The sequence below is a fragment of the Lagopus muta genome, chromosome 2, assembly GCF_023343835.1.
Source record: "Lagopus muta isolate bLagMut1 chromosome 2, bLagMut1 primary, whole genome shotgun sequence".
NCBI lineage: Eukaryota > Metazoa > Chordata > Aves > Galliformes > Phasianidae > Lagopus > Lagopus muta.
In genome coordinates this window covers 72,307,857-72,325,349 of record NC_064434.1, presented here as the reverse complement: position 1 = coordinate 72,325,349, position 17,493 = coordinate 72,307,857, and the positions used below count along the sequence as shown (strand labels likewise).

The 17,493-nt window shown below is 38.6% G+C and overlaps 1 protein-coding gene across 4 annotated transcripts in view; it reads left to right on the top strand.

Moving 5' to 3' along the window:
- ARID4B (AT-rich interaction domain 4B) overlaps positions 1-17,493 on the top strand; it is an 85,915-nt gene that overhangs the window by 2,150 nt on the left and 66,272 nt on the right. The window lies entirely within an intron of this gene.

Sequence of the window (17,493 nt, the reverse complement as noted above, 5' to 3'; positions counted from 1 at the left end):
GATCTGAGTTGCTGAGCAGAGAACTGAGTCTTACTATAGAGCTGTTAAAGGTCCAGCATGCGGGTTTCCTTCTTCCTTTTTTGTTTTTTCCACTTTGATGACTCAACATCAGTATATTAAAAAAAAAAAAAAAAAAAAAAGAAGTATGTTTTAGCTGCACTCCCTATGCTTTTTCTTCAGCGAGCAAGCAGGTCTAAAATCCTGCATGCATCCTCCTTGTTAAAGTAAACTGTTGATGAATGTACGCCACCAGGCTGCCGATGGAGTATGATATGGAGCTTTCCAAATGTGGCTCACTGCCTGCTGGGGTTGTAGGAGATGGAAGCAGGAGGGAGCTTTTTCTTTTTTTTCCCTCCTCGGAAGGAAAAACACTTATTTAAATGACAGCTAAATTTACATACATTTCTAATATTCTTTTTCCATGTAAACAAATCCCACAGTTACCATAGAGATTAGGCTCAGATACTCTGGTTATAGAGCTGTATAAATGTAGAGAGCTGGGAGGATGAGGAGGTTGGATTGCAAGTGACAGTACAGAGTGCTCTGTGCAATAGCGATAGCGCCCACTTCAGCCAGAATCACACATGTAGTAGCAGAGATTTTAAATAGGAAATTCAGAAACCTGTCAGTAGTCATATATTAAAAATGAAACAAACAAACAACAGACTCAGCATGTTATTTCTTTGATAAGATTTCTGCTGCTATTGCCTTTTTATTTCTTTTTAAAGATCTTGATGGTTTCTGCCAGGGTGTTGGAATGCTGATGCTAAGTCTGCCATTTGTGTGTAGTGTTAAGTTTATATATGTTCAGGATAACTGTAAGAGCTTTATTTGCTGTGCCTCGTAACATTAAGTGAGGTTAATCTGTACATTGGAACTTTCTTCACTTGTTACATGAAACTTTTAATGGAATTGTAGCTCAACAGAAATGTCTAAAATACAGCAGTGTTTCCAAGACTCTCTTTTAAGATCTCAGTAATAATATGGTGCATCATGGCTTAAATCTGTAGTTGATTTTCTAAGCTTGCACGGGTATAAGTGAGTCCAATAAGAAGTGTTATGAGAGAGCCTTAGGAAAGCTCCTGGCTTTCTGTTGGTGTCACCACAAAGTAACACTGACTGTACTACACCAGTACTGCAACAATACAGATACTGTTTAAATAGACGCCTGTGTTTTTGAGTGCATTCATTTTTTAAGGTATTGGCAGTGTATGCCTCAAGGACACTTTGGCATAGAGAGAGTGTAACACTTTAAGGCCCAGCTTTAGTTTGAGGCTGCTGACTGCACGCAGGCGCAGACTGCAGCACTGTTTGATTCCTGCCGAGGTCGTTCTTTCAGGTGCAGAGGTTTTGTATTCCAACACATGAAGCAATTAGGACTGTGGTCCGAGTCTGTATCTTTGTCTCTTTGGGTGAACTTGAACAACTCACTTAGCTCTACAGAGTCATTTTTCCAATCTACGTAGTATAGGTAGAATGTTTATTGTGCTTTGTAAAGCACAGTGGGGCATGTTTAGGAAGAGTGCCAAGTCATATTGATGGAAAGCTGTAAGTCACTTCTGCTCTTGTTTCAGAACCTCTGAGACAGAGGAGGGGTGCTGCTGCCCGCTAAGCGATTACCACCTCCAAAGCCACTGGCATAATTGCTCTCCCCACAGTAACCCAACTTAATCCAAGTAGATAAAGTCCCTTGTATAAATTAGTAACTTTATCCTATTAAGCAGTCCGACCGTGGACTGCAAAGAACATTTGAAGGCGGTCTTAAAATATCTGAAAGTGTATCTTAAAAAGAAATACACAGAGCTTGGCATAATTGCACACAATGCAGTCCTGTAGATCGTGGTTAGGATGATGGTTACGATGATTCGTATTTTATAGTGAAGTTTTTTTTCTTGATAAATTTAGGTACTTTCTGCATAATGTCTTCTAAAGCATGAAGTATGCTGTAGAAGCTTGTGGAATCATTGCGGAAGGTCTGATTATTGTATGTCACCCAATTACTACCTACTAATTAGTTTGCAAAATGCATATAAAAACATTATTCCAGCTTGTTTTATTTGCTTTCCTGAAGTCAAGAAGTAAATTTCAGAAAAGCAGAGTCTCTGTAAAGAAACAGTTTCACTGTTGGTTTGTACTGAGAGCTATTGTAAATGCTCCTGAGATTTTTAATATCTACTGTGATATTTACTTGAAATTTAAATATATGAATGAAGGTAGTATACCTACTGTAGTTAAAGAGTTCTCTGCTGCCTGGTGATAAATATAGTAACTGTCCCAGAAGCGAGAGTAATCCACTATGAATTAAGCGATCTGGGATGATGGTTCAAATGCTTTTTATGCTGTTTGCACATTCAAGTTTTTCAATTTGGGAAGTATGAAATATTTAGTGGTTGTAGATAAGAAAAAATTGTCTGGTGGCTCTAGATGTTTGTGAGTGCTTGTTCATAGCTGTTACGCTGACAGATGAAGGAAGAAGTGCATTTGGTTTGTGGCATGTTTTGTTTTTAATTCATCCTTCATTTACATTTTGGTTTCACTGGTGTATTCCTAGTGACCTCTCTAGATCTGTGCAGAGATCATTAGTGCACACTGATGCTGTAATCACTTTCCCTTCGAGCCAGGCAGTCTGCTGCTCTTGTTCCCTGCCAGAATGGCAGAGGACAAAAGTGAAGTATCTAGTAAATTTTTCAGGCTCCAATTTCCAACTTCATGCACAAGTCAGCTGAAAGTCCTATTGCTCTTACGTAGGCTGGAAACTAGTCGTGGAATGTAGTGACCTTTCACTTTCTGGTTAACTAATTGAATTGCAGCAGAAAAGGACATTTGTAGCAGAGGAGTACCTTGGGAATAGTTTTTGCTGTGCTGTAGGTATGCGAACAGGTAAGTGTTACAACGTGGTTTCCCCCCCGTCATTTGTTTTAGTGCTGTGAAAACCAATCTTAAATTCTGTCCTGATGTTCCAGTTTGAACAAGTGATCAGAGGCAGTTATTGACTTCCTCGTGCTTGCATAATTATGTAGAAAGGAAAGCAAACACCGCTTGCACCAAGTAATTACAAGTCAGGTTGGAATAATCTAAGCTATTTTGAAATTGGATATTTGCACTTTAGAAACACCAGTCTTAGTATATTTTACAGTGGCTAAATATCCTCGAAGTCTGGAATTCAAATGTGTGTGTTTCATGTGTATCTATTCTGTAGCTGAATGTTGATAAGGACTCCAAATTTAATTAAACCACCTGGTGGAGAAGAGGCTGCTAGACTGAGAAGACCGAAGTGGTAACAAACTATGACAACTGGAAAGGTTGATTTGCTTGTATTATTATCTAGAAACTCGTTGAAGGATTTTTGGATCAAGAGTCTCATAGCAGCCAAACTTTTGTATCAGGATAGTGTCGAATTAAAATGTTAGCAGCTGGAGTGATGGATGTGTGTACATTCGCTCAGACATTTTGGGATGGTTATTCAATTTGCTTTGTAATCTTAAACTACAAGTGTTACATACATCTAGTGCAGAGTATGCCCTGTATGTATCTTTAAAGGAATTCTTTATTGTAGTTGAGAAGTCTTGTGAAACAAAACGCAATCTTTTTGATGTATGGAGCTTTAAAAGCACTGTCAAACAATTAGTCCAAGTGTTTCACTGGTCACGTAAACTGAAAAAAAAACTTCAGGGAGGGGGGAAACAGTACCATTGTTGCAAATTAGCTGCAAATTTTCATTTAAATCCTACAGAAATAAGTGGTTTTGTAATAGGCTGAAAAGTAAAACAGCGTTTGCATTTGAGATCTCTTTTGAAAAATATAAGAAATAGCTTTTATGGGAAGAGACTGAGTTTAAGTTTGCTTGGAACCCTAACACCATGCAGAGCCATCCGCGTGCTAGATTATTTATCAGCTCTGTACTTGACAGTAGTTAACTTACTGAGAAATGCAGTAGTACGTTCTAGCTACTAAGGTGGGCCTTTCAGCAATGCTGAAAAAGTGTACAAATCTGAATAAGCTTGGATCTCGAACTGCTCCTCGATTCTTAGAAAACTTCAAAATGCCTCCAAGGAAATAAGAAACTTGTTTAGTGCCCTGTGCATAAAGTGTTAGTGATTAAAAAGTGTTAAAATAATTGTTTTAAAAGATTTTGATGGAAAGCCATACCTTTTTAATTGGTTATCGTGGGGCAAAAAAGTGACAGGGTATTTCAAGTAATTCAAGTGTGGAGAGGACTGCAAGTCACTTTGATATTCTACCCTTACAAGATGTCTATTTTCCTTCCAAATAGTTTGAAGCAGGGAAGAAATTCAATAAAGAGCTATTGTGTGGTTCTCTTTCTCTCTCTCTCTTTTTTTTTTCTTATTTCTCCCACTTGGAAGCCGGTGTATAAAGCAGTCATGACCTGTTTAGCAAGAAATGTTTGTAGGCAAGCTCTGGAAAGGCAGCTGTGAGATTATCAAAGCAGGGTGGCGGAGGGTGTTGCTGGGTTACCTGCAAGAAAATTAGGGCTGCTGTGATCAGCCTGTGTTACATGCGACCACTGTGCACTGGTGACGTCCTGAGTTAGTATACATGAACTGTAACTGCTTATGGAGCTACAGCGTGGACTTCCCTGACCCTGTGGGAAGCACTGTGAAGGCTTTTCTTGCACGCTAAGCAAAACATTGAAGTACCCAACCGTGAGGACGCATTTGCCTTACTGTAGCAGTAGTAATGTCTTAGTTTAGCCAGAGTTATCGTTTGCTCCCGTTGCTTGTCTTGAGGTAGTGCATGCTGTGTGCTGTGAAGAGTGTATGTGCAGACAAACTTGAATGATGTTCTTATCAGTTATGATTTCAGCTAAATGGATGCAGACGTACTGGTTCGATAGGTGTTTGTTGTTGAATGGATCACACTGGTTGGACTAACTGGTGAGTACTGCTGTTCTTGGACAGGAGGATTTTTCATTATTGAGTCTGTTAACGTGTCCCCTAACAACCTACACCAAAGAATTTGATCTCATGGACTTGTATAGAAGAATAGACACTTTTCTTCCTTCTCCACTCCTGCCTGTTGATTCTTGCTGTCTTTTATGCCAGCAGATCTGTTTGTATGGTCCTAAGGTAGACTGAACCAGAATGAAATTAACTCAACAATCAGATATATATGCTGTTCAGTTACAGCAGATCCAGGACCCTAGCATTTGGACAGAGGAAGAAAGGAAAGCGCCCAAACTGATATAAAGAGGCTTAAGCTGCTTGTAAACACACCTTCTGCCCCACCCCTCTGTTAACTTAGCAATTTCTAGTCATTAAGCTCAATGTTTTGTAAATTACCTAGATGTGAAATTTCCACAGTTTTTTTCTAGGCTTGCTTACTAGCTAGAACGCTGCTCTTTTCTATAGGTCCATGTCTTCTACAAGGTGTTAAAAGATTTAATGAAGTAGGTGATGTATTTGGAAGGTAATGAAGAAAGCTTAATTTTGATGTGAACACTAATTTCTAGATCAGAAGATGGAGAGTAAGTGTCAGACACAGAAGAAAGCCTTGTAAGTATTTTTTTGAGGACTCCAACTTAAGCTTTACTTCCCTCTTCTCCCCACTTAAAAGTTCTTATTCAGTACTTGGAAAAAGTATCAATGATAATAATGGCTCCAGCCTTTTTCCTTTTTTTTCTCCTAACTAGAGGAAGAGTTGGTAGATACTATTCTGAATTTATGAATATATTTTTGTATTTATAAATAGAAAATTCTTATCCTGTAAAGGTGGCAGTCTTCAGGGAACTAGCATTTATGCTAAAGCATTCTGCCAATAGGTACTTTTGCCAGTGAATTGAAAAATGTGCAATCCTTATTCCTAATCAAAGCAGTCAGAAACAATAACCTGAGGAGAAATTATATCACTTTCTCTTTGATAAGGGAATAGAAGTCATAGTTTTGATTCTCTGTATATGAAGAAAAGACCCATATACTTCTGGGTAGATTAATGGAGACTCAGTGGCAGGAATTATGCCAGCTGGAAATGGTAGCAGTACGGTATGTGACATCTTCTGCTTATTATTATATGCTTGATGTGAAAATTTTGGTGATAAATCTAATATCTTCCCTTTGAAGAACTGAAGTTTTTACTGAGCTTTTGTCTGGGATCTATCCCCTTTTCCCTCTTACTTACCCTCCTAACATTATTATTCATTGTTTACACTTCTAAGAGCAAGGGAAAGGAATTTGACTTAAGCAAAATTCAGATCCAAATATATCTGCTAGAAGTCTTCAGCTGGTGATAAATAACATAATAAGGAAGAATTTTGTTCATTTTTCATATTCTCTGATCTGAAAAAAAGAAGTTTCAGTTTGTGGCAGGGCGACCTGATCCACTGTGATGATTTTTTTCCTTTAGATTTCCAGCCATTTTCACAGTAGGAGACTGGTAGCACTGAATTTCTTATTGATACCTTTAAAATAGTCCACTTCCTGTTTTCCTAAAGATAGACATAGAATACGTTCTTCTGAGTTCTCAAAGAGTGCTTTAAATGAAGTTATAAAGGTAAAAGATAGACCTTTCAGTGTCTTGTGTCAGTGGAAGAATGTTAGTTTAATCTTTCTGATAATGCTGTGACATGTAGGTCACTGCTATTTAAGTTTTTTGTTGTTTTGTTGCTGTTGGTTTTTTTTAATGAGAAATAATGAAGGGTTGAGATACTTCAGAAATCAGTAGATGTTACACCAGCATTTCAGAACTCAGGGATTTCTAGTAGAATGGGTGTTTTCACTTTGTAACTTCTTTTGCTGCGCTGCTCATTGAGAAATAGGTGATGTAGCACTAAACCAGTGCTGCCTCAAATAAAATATCTGAACTTAGGGGAAAAAATTAGGTACCTCATGTTTTTGCTTCCATAAATTTAAAAGCTGTTCTGAAAACATAGCAATAACTTTATAAATTTCCACTTTAATTTCACTGGAAGGTTGGTCATGCTAAGCATGGATTGAGGAAAATAGCAAAGTACTTAGTGTAAGTAGGAATGCTTTATAGTTTAAAAACTAGAGTATGATGTGTACAGATACATTGCTGCCTAGAACAGAGGCAAAAATGGAGAAAATCATTCAATTTCAAGTCATCTTCATTTTGGGTCTGCAGGCTCATTCTGAAGTGGTGTTGTAGAGCTTTTTCAATGCACATTGTAGTTACCTGCAGGTCGTGATTTGGGGGTAGCTGTGTGATGTTTCTGTCTTTGTCAAAAGTTCATGCTGATCTTTCTGTGATGTTGGACAGTTTAGGAGACGTTTAGATTTGTTCATTTACTTACAGATTACTAATAGAATGCTTTTTACATTCCTGAAGATCAAGTAGTACAGAGGATGTTGTTGCCTGGTGACAGACGGTGTTATATGCATGGGCTGGAAGGTAAAAAGAATCTATTCTCGATCCATTTTGAAACAGATTTTCCAGATGGAGTTGGTGTTTTAACTGTGTTCCCTAGGATAATTTAACATCAGATTCTGGGAAGTATTAGTATGGATACTAAATGTCTGGTTTTGGTAATTCATTCTTTTTTTGTTGTGAGCCCTTTGGCTGTTGAGCTGATATTCTGATTTCAGTTTACTTGACCTCATGGAAGTCAAAATATATGGACAAACTTCACCCTATTAGTCTGTAATTATTTAAAACACTGACTTTTCTTGGGGAATACTGAGTATATATTAGCACAGATACACTTTGTGGTGTAGGGTGATTCAGGTTTTTAGAGGTAAGTGAACTGAACTGGTTTAGTTACATTCTACATAGCGAGAAAAAAATCTCTTCTGATGACAACATAATAATAGTGTATCAGTAGAAGTGAGATGTGTATATCCCCATATGACACACTGTTTTTTCCCATTGGTAGTGTACATGGCAGTAGTAGCATCTGTATATCAACTTAGGTCATGGTGGGTTGTGTTTAGATGATAGAAGGGTTGGTTTGGGATAGAGAATAAGTGTTATGTATGTATCAGTGTGTACAAATATATATATTTGTATCTGTTCAGTATCACTGAGTTCAGTAAAGAAGGTACAATACAACACTTTGCATTAAAACATAAAACAATCCTGCTCTTTTCTGCCTGGAATGCACTGCTGCACAACAGCACTTAACTGAGTATTTGAAATGATGTAATAAAATCTTAATTATGATCTGACAATATCAAGAATAGCATCTATGGTGTGGAATAAAAGTCGTTCATGATACTTGAGGTGGTCTGATCAAGTTGCTCTAGATGCATGTACTGTATTTACTTAGTTGTAGTTCTAAGGAAGTAAACCAGCTGCTGTTATCATGACAGAAATATCAAAAAAAGAAAGCAGTGAGCCATAGGCGCTTAGCTCCACACATCTCCAGGTGAAGTACCAGAGCTTTGCTGGCTTACTGCTGTAGTTGCGTAATTCTTGTGATACTTGCTCAAAATTCAAGTTGCAAATAAAAAAGAATACACTGAAATAGCTGAATGCTATCTGCAAGCGCCCCATGTTCACAGGAAAACTTTGTCTCAAAGGAACCACAATCTCTTCTCTTGTCCAGCGGTTCCACTTCGTGCAGCTTTCACAACCACTGAAGGAGCATTCCAGCCAAGCTCACGAAGGAGAATGGCAGCTGCTTGCAAGGGCCTGGGCAGGCTCTGTAGGTAGGTGTGCTTCTGCCGGCAGTGGTGATGCACAGCATTGTGTGATAGTGAGGATGGGACGGGAGCTCGGTACTCGTCTGGCAGTGCTGGAAGTTCTCATCTGTTCTTTGAGCTGCACGTCTCAGAATTTGTTTCTCATTGATGGTCATCTTATGCTCGTGGAAAAAGATTATTAAAAATAACTAGTAAGAATTTCATTGCTGATATAACCTGCTGATGTGTGTTGATTGGCCCTGTGAGAACGCTGCCTTCTCCTGGGTAGCAGGAGGAGGGCTTCTGAGAGGCCTCCTGATGAACTTTTGAGGCCAGGTTGTGCTGCAGAGTAACAGTAAAATTGCTGAGATACAGTTTATTTGGATAGATTTATTTTCTCTTTCACTTCAGTAATCTTAAGTGTTACTCTTTGAAAAGAGACTAAAAAAAAAACCAGGAAGGTTTTAGTATAAGAGGCTTTTAATGAATGACTGGGCTTTACAGAATGGCTTCAGTCTATCTGAAAGTAGCACATACAATCTTATACCATCTGTGCAAGTTCAAAAATGTTACTGTTTCCTCCTTATATGTTGAAGAGTTTTGTGGAATCATAGCAAGGATCTTTCCTTAAATAGCTGCTCTCTGGAAATGGCTGACATTAGTCATGGGCTAAGCCAGCTGAAGATGTTTTGGAAACAGGTGCAGCAATGGGTAGCCAAAGAAACTGAAGCATCCTGGGTAGTTAAATTAGATAAAAGGTATGAAACCTGTGCTTTAGGTCCTTCAACATGTTGACTTTTAGAAGGTAACATAGCTGAATACCACCTGTATGAACTGTTCATACAGGTGGAATTCTCATGTTCTGTGTAGTGTTAAAGCTATTCAAAATTATGCACTATTTGATAATTCTTGTTTTAAACTTGCCTTCAAGTGGTTAATTATTTTTCTTTTTTTAGTATCTGTGTTACTTTTAACATATGTATTCTTATTTCACTACATATATAATACTGATGGAAAATTCTTGGATGGGTTTTCAAATAGTAGATGCTGGTAAAACAGGAAAGGCTTGCATCCCTTGGATTTGGATATTGCAGTGCTGGTTATATTTAGTTTAGTTTGGTGTGTGGGTTTTTTTTTTTTTTTTTTTTTTTTTTTAACCTCAAATCTCCTTTTGCAAGCCCAGAGCTTGAATATTGAGCTCTTTATGTTTAGATGGAGAATTTCCTCCGTCTGGAACACAAATACTGTCGTGGAGAGGGATAAAAAGAGAAATAAGCAATTTGTTTTGCTGATAATATCCTTGTTGCCAATGAAGCAAATCTGTTTTGTCAGTACTATCTTCAGAAAATGTGTCGAGATGTGTGAGGAGTTTCTACATGTGCTTATTCTTGTTAGATTTTTGCAAGTTGAGAATTGTGTTCCTTGAAGTTTGGAAATAATAAATAACTCTGAAGGAGCATGAGTTTTCTATGAGGCTGGAGGGAAGAGAGCCAAAAAAAACCCCAAACAACCTACAGACTTAATTTTTCAGTTATATTTTCTTTTTACCCCTGTAAAATTGCACCGAGTTACATATGACTAATGAAGGAAGGCACAGATCTTGTTTTTATGGTACAGGTGAAGTAGGTCTACTTCCAGAAGCCTTATCATAGAGCTTGGTAGTTGGATTTGAAATAACGCTCTGGCTTTTCTACATTTTGAATTTACCTGTCTCTAATGTGCATGGTAATTTCCTTTGTAAGGATGAGAACACTTGAGACACCACTGGTGCTGATACCGGCCAGAGCTGTGGCCTCTGGAAAGTTTAAGCCGGTATTTGTGTTCCTTTTGAATGTCATTTGTAAGGTGAAATACATGTAAGGTGAATTCAGCTTATTTGGAACTTTTTTGTGAGATTTGAAGGCAGCTTAATTCACCCTGAACGGATGTGGATACAGAAATAGTTTCTAATCCCCATGTAAGCAGTGTATTTAAAGAGTTACAGAAGTGTTAGCGGTGTATGTGAGTCTGTGTGTAAGTCAGTGTGGATAGCTCTTGTTTTATCTTAGAGGTTACACAACTGAGCAATGGTAGAAGTAAACGTTATTAAGGTCTGGGGAGAAATGTTTTTCTCTTGGCGGGTCTGGCTGTTTAAATGGACTATATTTAATGTATAATTGAGATCTGTGCCCAGAGAACATGACAGATAAGAAGCAGATCATTGGGAGGTAATCCTGATGAAGTGAGTCACTGATGACCCTACTAAGAAGCACTACATCTTTTTAGGAAACTATGGACTCAGAGAGGCATGAAAAAGTTAAATTCTGATATGGTCTTGATTCTTTCCTTAGACTCACACGGGAAGCAAAGTTTGAAATATGAATTATTTGATTCATTTGGATAAGTTAATCTATTGGAGGTGGGGGTTTTTTCCCCTCATAGCACGAGTTATAACTTTCACAGTTTTGGGGGGTTAAATTCTTACTTTACGAACTTCTGTGCTGTCCCAGCTAAGCTAATTCCAGTGCCCAGCTTAGTTACCACGTCTATATTCCGCAGAGTTGCAGGTATGTCAACAGCGGCCCAAAAGGTGCTGGTTTAAAAAAGGCATTAGTGCACTTAACAGAAAATAATTTTGTTTCTTTATTCTTCCAGGCTCAGATAGTTTGTTATGTGGTTATACAGCTATGCTCTTAACTCATCTACTGTCTGCTCTTCTTGACTGGGAGCCTACCCAACTGTTCTTCAGTAGCAGCAGGCTGAACTTGATTTGAATCTGTGTCAGTGCTGCCTGGACACTTTTGTACAGAGTGTATGTGTGTAGTCATACTCGTATTTCACTTGTCTTCAGCCTTGCTTCTGCCCAGCTCCAAAAGCTGTCTTCTGAGTGTCTTAGAGCAGAGGTTTCCAACCAGTTGTCTGCAGGTGCCCGGTGTTCTGCTGAAGATCTGTTCTTGTGATCTGTGAAGATATAGCTAGGTCTGTTTGTTGTTCAGGAGCTTGTAACTCATAGAGTTTGAAAGTGAAATTGAACATTGTATGTTGAAGTTTTTTTGAACTTTGTCTAATGCAACTGTCCTTTTGTAGCTGGAATTACTTACATTTATTTCTGTCCCTTCTGTGTACATGAGGTGGTAGGTACCTTACATTACTTGCCCCCTCATTTTTGTTGGGAGAAGAAGCTGAGGAATAATTTGACTATTTTGAAAGAGGTAATATCTTCCCTTCTGGATACAGATACTTCTCTGTTTTGTAGCAGAGCTTACAGGCAGTTCTAGGGTGTACTCCAGAAATCATAAAAAGATGGGTATTGTCTCTGCTGTATTAAGCTTGAGGTACTGCTGTGGTTTTCTGTGTGTAGTTAATGCATGCCAGTTGTATCCTAACTAATGTGATTTTAAATGAAATATTCATTTATTGGAAAAATAACCCTCCTCATAGGAAGCTCGGAGATATTTTTTTTCCTTAATGTAGAAGGGGAAAAATCATAGGAAAAGATGGTCTGCAGAAGTCACTAAAATATAAATCAAGAATGTAAAACACCAAATGCCTGGAATTATTAATTAAAATATTGAAGGAGGATGCTCTTATGCATCATATGTAATGTTGTGAGCTCTGGAGATCTGTGGGAAACTTCGTGAAAGCATTTATGAAATCAAAAGTCTTGTAATAATGTACTGGGCCTAGGACAGAAATAGTGAAGCTGCACTTGTTTGGACAGCAGGAATATGCCATAGGCATGCAATTGTCTAATGATGTGAATGTTTTTCCCCTGGCTGGAATTGAGGGAAGAAGAGGCAAGCATTTTGTTGCTTGCTTCATCTCTAATGTCATGCATCTGACACTACTGAGGATTTTATATGCTAATGGGATATAAAAAGAAATGTCTTTTGGGGAAACAGGCTGGCGAAGTCTTCACTTTGGGTTGAGGAAGAAGGTTTGCTGCCTGAGCTCACAAACCATACCGTACAAATGTGCCCATAATGAACAGTGCTTTTAACATCCACTTGCCAAACCTTACACTGCAAATGTAATGATGGTCAAGGTGGTATCTATTTATGTGCCTTCCCACATGTAGGTGCATATTTTAATATATAGAAAATCGGCCATTAAGTGCATTTCTTTTAGAAGCTCTTTCTTGCTTATTTGCCTTTGAACTTCATTTCAGATTTTTTTCAGTTGTGTTAGTGGCTTCAAATGCCCAGTTACTGCAAAGGGGATTCTAGGAAAGCCAAGTAGAAGGGCTAAGTATTTTTAAGCCAAAATATTGCACTCTCAGCATAGTAATTTTATCCAGATGAGATGTACTTTGTTAGCTCTTGAGTAACTTTTTCCTCTGGAGACTGAAGCGTAGCAGGTTACTGACTAGAACACAAGGCCAGTTCAGATCAGAAGTGAAGATCTGCCAAAATGTTCCAAAAAAGGATTCAGTTACACTGAAACTTAAGGAAAAGCCTAGGGATTAGTTTGTATTTAGTTGAATTCAAAGATCTTCCAAAACCCAAAACAAATGAAAAATACTTGAGTTTGGCTGGTTTGCAAACTAAAATCTTAAGTTATTACTGGCACCGAGCTCAAAAGGGAGACTGTTGGTCTGTGTGTGCTAGATTGGCTGGAGCGAGTGAGGAAATTTGAGGACAGTTCTGTAGAGCCAGTTAGAGGAAAGCAAAGCAGAGAGTGCTGTGAGTGTTCTCAAGTGCATCTTCGGGCCCTGTGGCATGTGCTTGATGGGTCTTACTGAATCCGAGCCTTGTACTTGATCTGAGATGTAAATCACCTGTTTGGGGAAAAAGGAGAGCAAAAATCAAGGTTGTGGAGAGAATAACTTCTTCCTGCAGGTAAGATATCTTTGTGCTGCATGCTTTTGATCTAATATTATTCTGAAATGGGGACTTATGTATCTTTTCACTGGGTCTGAACTCTGCAGAAGAAACCAGGTGCAGGAAGTGTAACTGACTCAAACACTTGTAGTGTAGTCTTCCTTCAGTTGGTTAGTTGCTTTTTTATTTTAATAGCAGTGTTGGCCATAGTCTCTGTGCTTGTGAGGGTGGAGGTCTGGGGAGCCATATTCCTGGAGCTGTGGCATGTTTCTGAGCATGTGTGTTGTGTCACCTGATGTTAAGGGGTTGCCCAGGGTAAAAACATGCAGAACTCAGGACATACTTGAAAGAATGTTTTCTCATATTTTGATCTTTTTTACTGTTAATGGAGGTAATCGGAAACCAGAGCTTTCTGAATCCAGTGCACTTCAGAGCCTGTCATTCCAGTTGAAACTCAGTGGAGTGGAGCTCTATCCTTCCCTGTGCCAGGCAGTGACTTGTCCTCATGCTGATCCAGTTGTGTGGGTCTGGAGAGTTTTATTGTTCTTTTGTAGAGCTCTACTCCTGGATTGCCTTCTAAAGATTGTTTCAACGCTCATCATCATCATGGTACTTCTCTGTAGTGCAGTCATTAAACTCAATACTTCTGAAATGTCAGATGAGACCATGTTATTTCTGACAGAACTGATTCTGTCTGTAAAATGAACAAAGTCAAGTTACTATTTAGTGAGAAATTCTGAAACTTCTGAAGTTCATCTTGAAATCAATTCTTGGTGTATTCTGGATTCATTATTTTACAAAACAAATTAATAAAATGAATGTGTTTGCTCCTGTAATACAGCAGTAATGGTGCTTTGCTGCTTCCCTGCTAAAACAACAACAAAATCAACACTCAGTCTGTTCCCCCAGACTGCTCAGTTGAATCAATATTTCTCATCTGGGGGAAAAAAAAAAGTTTCCCTGGAAAAGCTAATACCTGCTTTGTTTGCAAATAGTGTGCAATGGATATAAAACTTAACATAAACTGTTATTTTGAATGCTGTCCAAGTAGATTAGACTTTGAATACAAACTTACATTTGACCTTGTGCGTACTTTAGCACTGAAGTGCTTTCAGTTTAAAGCCACTTGTGGGGTTTAGTGCAGATGTTGGACTGAAAGCTGATTGTTGGATGCCCAGATCTCTGACTTGCACTGGAAGATGCAACCTAGCCTAAGGGGAATCATCTAAGGAAGAAGCAGTTAGATGATAATCTAGTTATTTAAAAATAATCGAGCAGTATAGTAAATGTCTTTTTCCCCATCCAGCTAGTGCTTCATACACTTATTTTTTTCGATTTTTTTCTGGGGGGGGAGAAGGAATGTAGTGTGTGCAATGGAAAAGTAAATATAAAGAAAAAGTGATACCGTGTGATGGGGGAGAGGAAGTCTCTTTTTTTTTTTTTTTTTTTTAAGTTTCTGCATTTTTTGTAAGAACATCACACATTTTTGTCGATGGTTATAAAGTTCTGAGACATGGTGGTATATCCACTGCTTTCTCTTCAATCTTGTTAGCTGTGCTGTTTAATCACACAGGGAAGTGATTTGACTCATCAAAGTGGTAAAAAAGAAAGAAAAAAAAAGAGAGAGAGAAACAACAACAACCAAACAAAAACAAACAAACTAAAAAACAACCAAAACCACTCTAATGTACCAGAAGTAACAGGAACAAATAGCTGTTTGTGGAGTTGTTGAGCTGAATCACCATAGTGTTGGATTAAAGGCGTACCAGAACTGATGCAGAAGGGAGGATGGAAAAGGAAGGGCATCATCCATGTTTCTGTGAGTTTGAGAGCATGGAGGCCTTCCCCTTTTACACTCCCAAGGTGTTAATGCAACTCTGAAATGAAACATGAAGCAGCAGGCTTTCTCTAAGGGTTGGTTTTGAGTTTGTAGCCCTCTACCTGCTCAGGTTTTGTATCTGAACAGAGGACAAACTACAATTGGCAGCAGGTAGCACCTGTCAAAAACTGACGGCTTAAAAATATTTTGTTTTTCAATTGTTACATCTTTTATTTTTTGTTTTTACTTCTCTTAACCTACGTCAGAAATCTTAGAGTCCATCACAGCATACCTGGCTTTCAGAATAAAGGACTGAATTGACTTAACTCTTTTTACCTACTTGGTTTTCTGATACCATGTTATGACCAAAACTACGACCTGATGATTGTATAAGTTAGCAGGAGCAGACAAGAAAATGAATGCAACTTGCTTTCAGAACAATTCTGTTGCATCAGATTCCTAATATAAAGAAGCCATACACTTTTTTGCTAGTTAGGTCTTGAAACTCTTGCACTTCTACAAGTTTCCTGTTTCTCTAACGCTCAGGCATGTTGTACTGCTTCACTATTTGCATTTCACTTTGTCAGCTCATACATTTCTACACAAGACAAACAAATATTTTGCTACTTACATAGGTAGTTGCATACTTTGGGTTGCAAATATACCAAAAGCTCCATGTGTTAGTCATCTTGTGCTTAAAATCAGATTCCTTTTTCTGTAATAACACCTATTTTTCTTCTTTCTTGAGTTTAACGAAAGGGCTTATTCTATGCTTTTAAAAGATAAAGCATTATGAATATTGCAATTTCAGAAACCTAATAAGAAACTGTATTAACTACACGGCGTGTTACTTGTTGGGCTTTTTTTTGTGTGTGTGGAAGTACTAAGAAAAATGCATATGAAATTGTAATTCATGATAATGGAGGTCTTTGAGTCTAAGAAACCACAGCTGTAATAGCCCCAAGATTGCAGGGTTTCAGAGCAGTGAATATGGGGACGAGGCAGCCAGCTTTGGCCTAGATAATTTGTTGAGAGGAAGTGGGGGACTGGCTGCAACAGTTTGGTTTTTGAAACTGAAGAAGTGAACAGATTGTTGCTCAGCAGAGTTGTTTGTACAGTGTATTTTTAAAATTAGTATTATGATAATTAAGCAGAGCTCTAAACAGACAAAACCGTGTGCGTGCTTCCTGTCTGTCTGAGACATCACACAAGTGCCTGGGGGTGGCAGGATGAGTTTTGACACACATCAGCACATATCAGAAGTGGTAAAGCTGGCATTTCTTCTGCTGCAGAAGGATGGAATGGATTTTCCTGATAGTTTTGATTGGCCTTTTAGTACAAAGTGTAAATTATATGATCTTTAAAAGCACTGATAACTCTTCAGAAGCTTCTCCTGTTCAGTAGCTGCCTTTACTGCAATATATTTTGATTATCAGAGTTTTTTGATGAGTCAGAATTTGAGTGTCAATACCCATAGCGTTTGCTTGAATTACTTCTTTGAGCTTTACTTGCTCAGTCCTTGAACATGTATTTCTAGTAAGTCTGTTGATTTAAAGCTTTTGAAGATGCAGAATATTTGTGTCGTCTCTTGTGATCCCTTCAAGTACCTACTTACAAAAAAATATTACCTTTCTCTTGTAAACCAAAAAGCCCTGTTCATCCTGAAGCCATGGGGTTTTGTAACCCCCTCGATGGCACAGTGAAGGAACCTTCCAGCATTGCTACTTTGCTGTGTGATGAGATAGGAGGGGCACTACAGGCTGAACCATGAGGGGCTGCAGCTGGCTGACCTGTGGGTGTTTGTGGTTCTCTGAAGTTTAAGAGCTGGGGCACTGCAGAAGTCTCTTCTGTCCTATAAACGTACCCTAGGTGTTTGGCTGCTGGGCAGAAAGAGGACTGCACAGGTACGTGGATCCTTGAGGTAGGGATTTACTGGATGTCTAGCACAAAACCTGTCTGCAACTACGGGCAACTTCTGTGGGCACTTCACTGCCTTTAGGGTAGTGATGCCCATGTTCTGCCATAGCCTCAATCCAGTGGAGTCACAAACTAGGTGCTGTACTCAATAAGGCAAGGTCCCTGGGACGGAGGGTTCAGAACTTTGCGCTGGCTACCTCTTAATCTAAGCTCTTAGTGTCTGAGATTGAAAACAGCCAACAGGCTGAGCTGGGGAGCCATCAACAGCCAGCACACTTGCTAGAGTTTCATGGCACGGTATGTGCCACATTAGCAGTTTGCTGCTATTGAAAATGGAATGTGATGCATCCTATTTCCTCCTCCT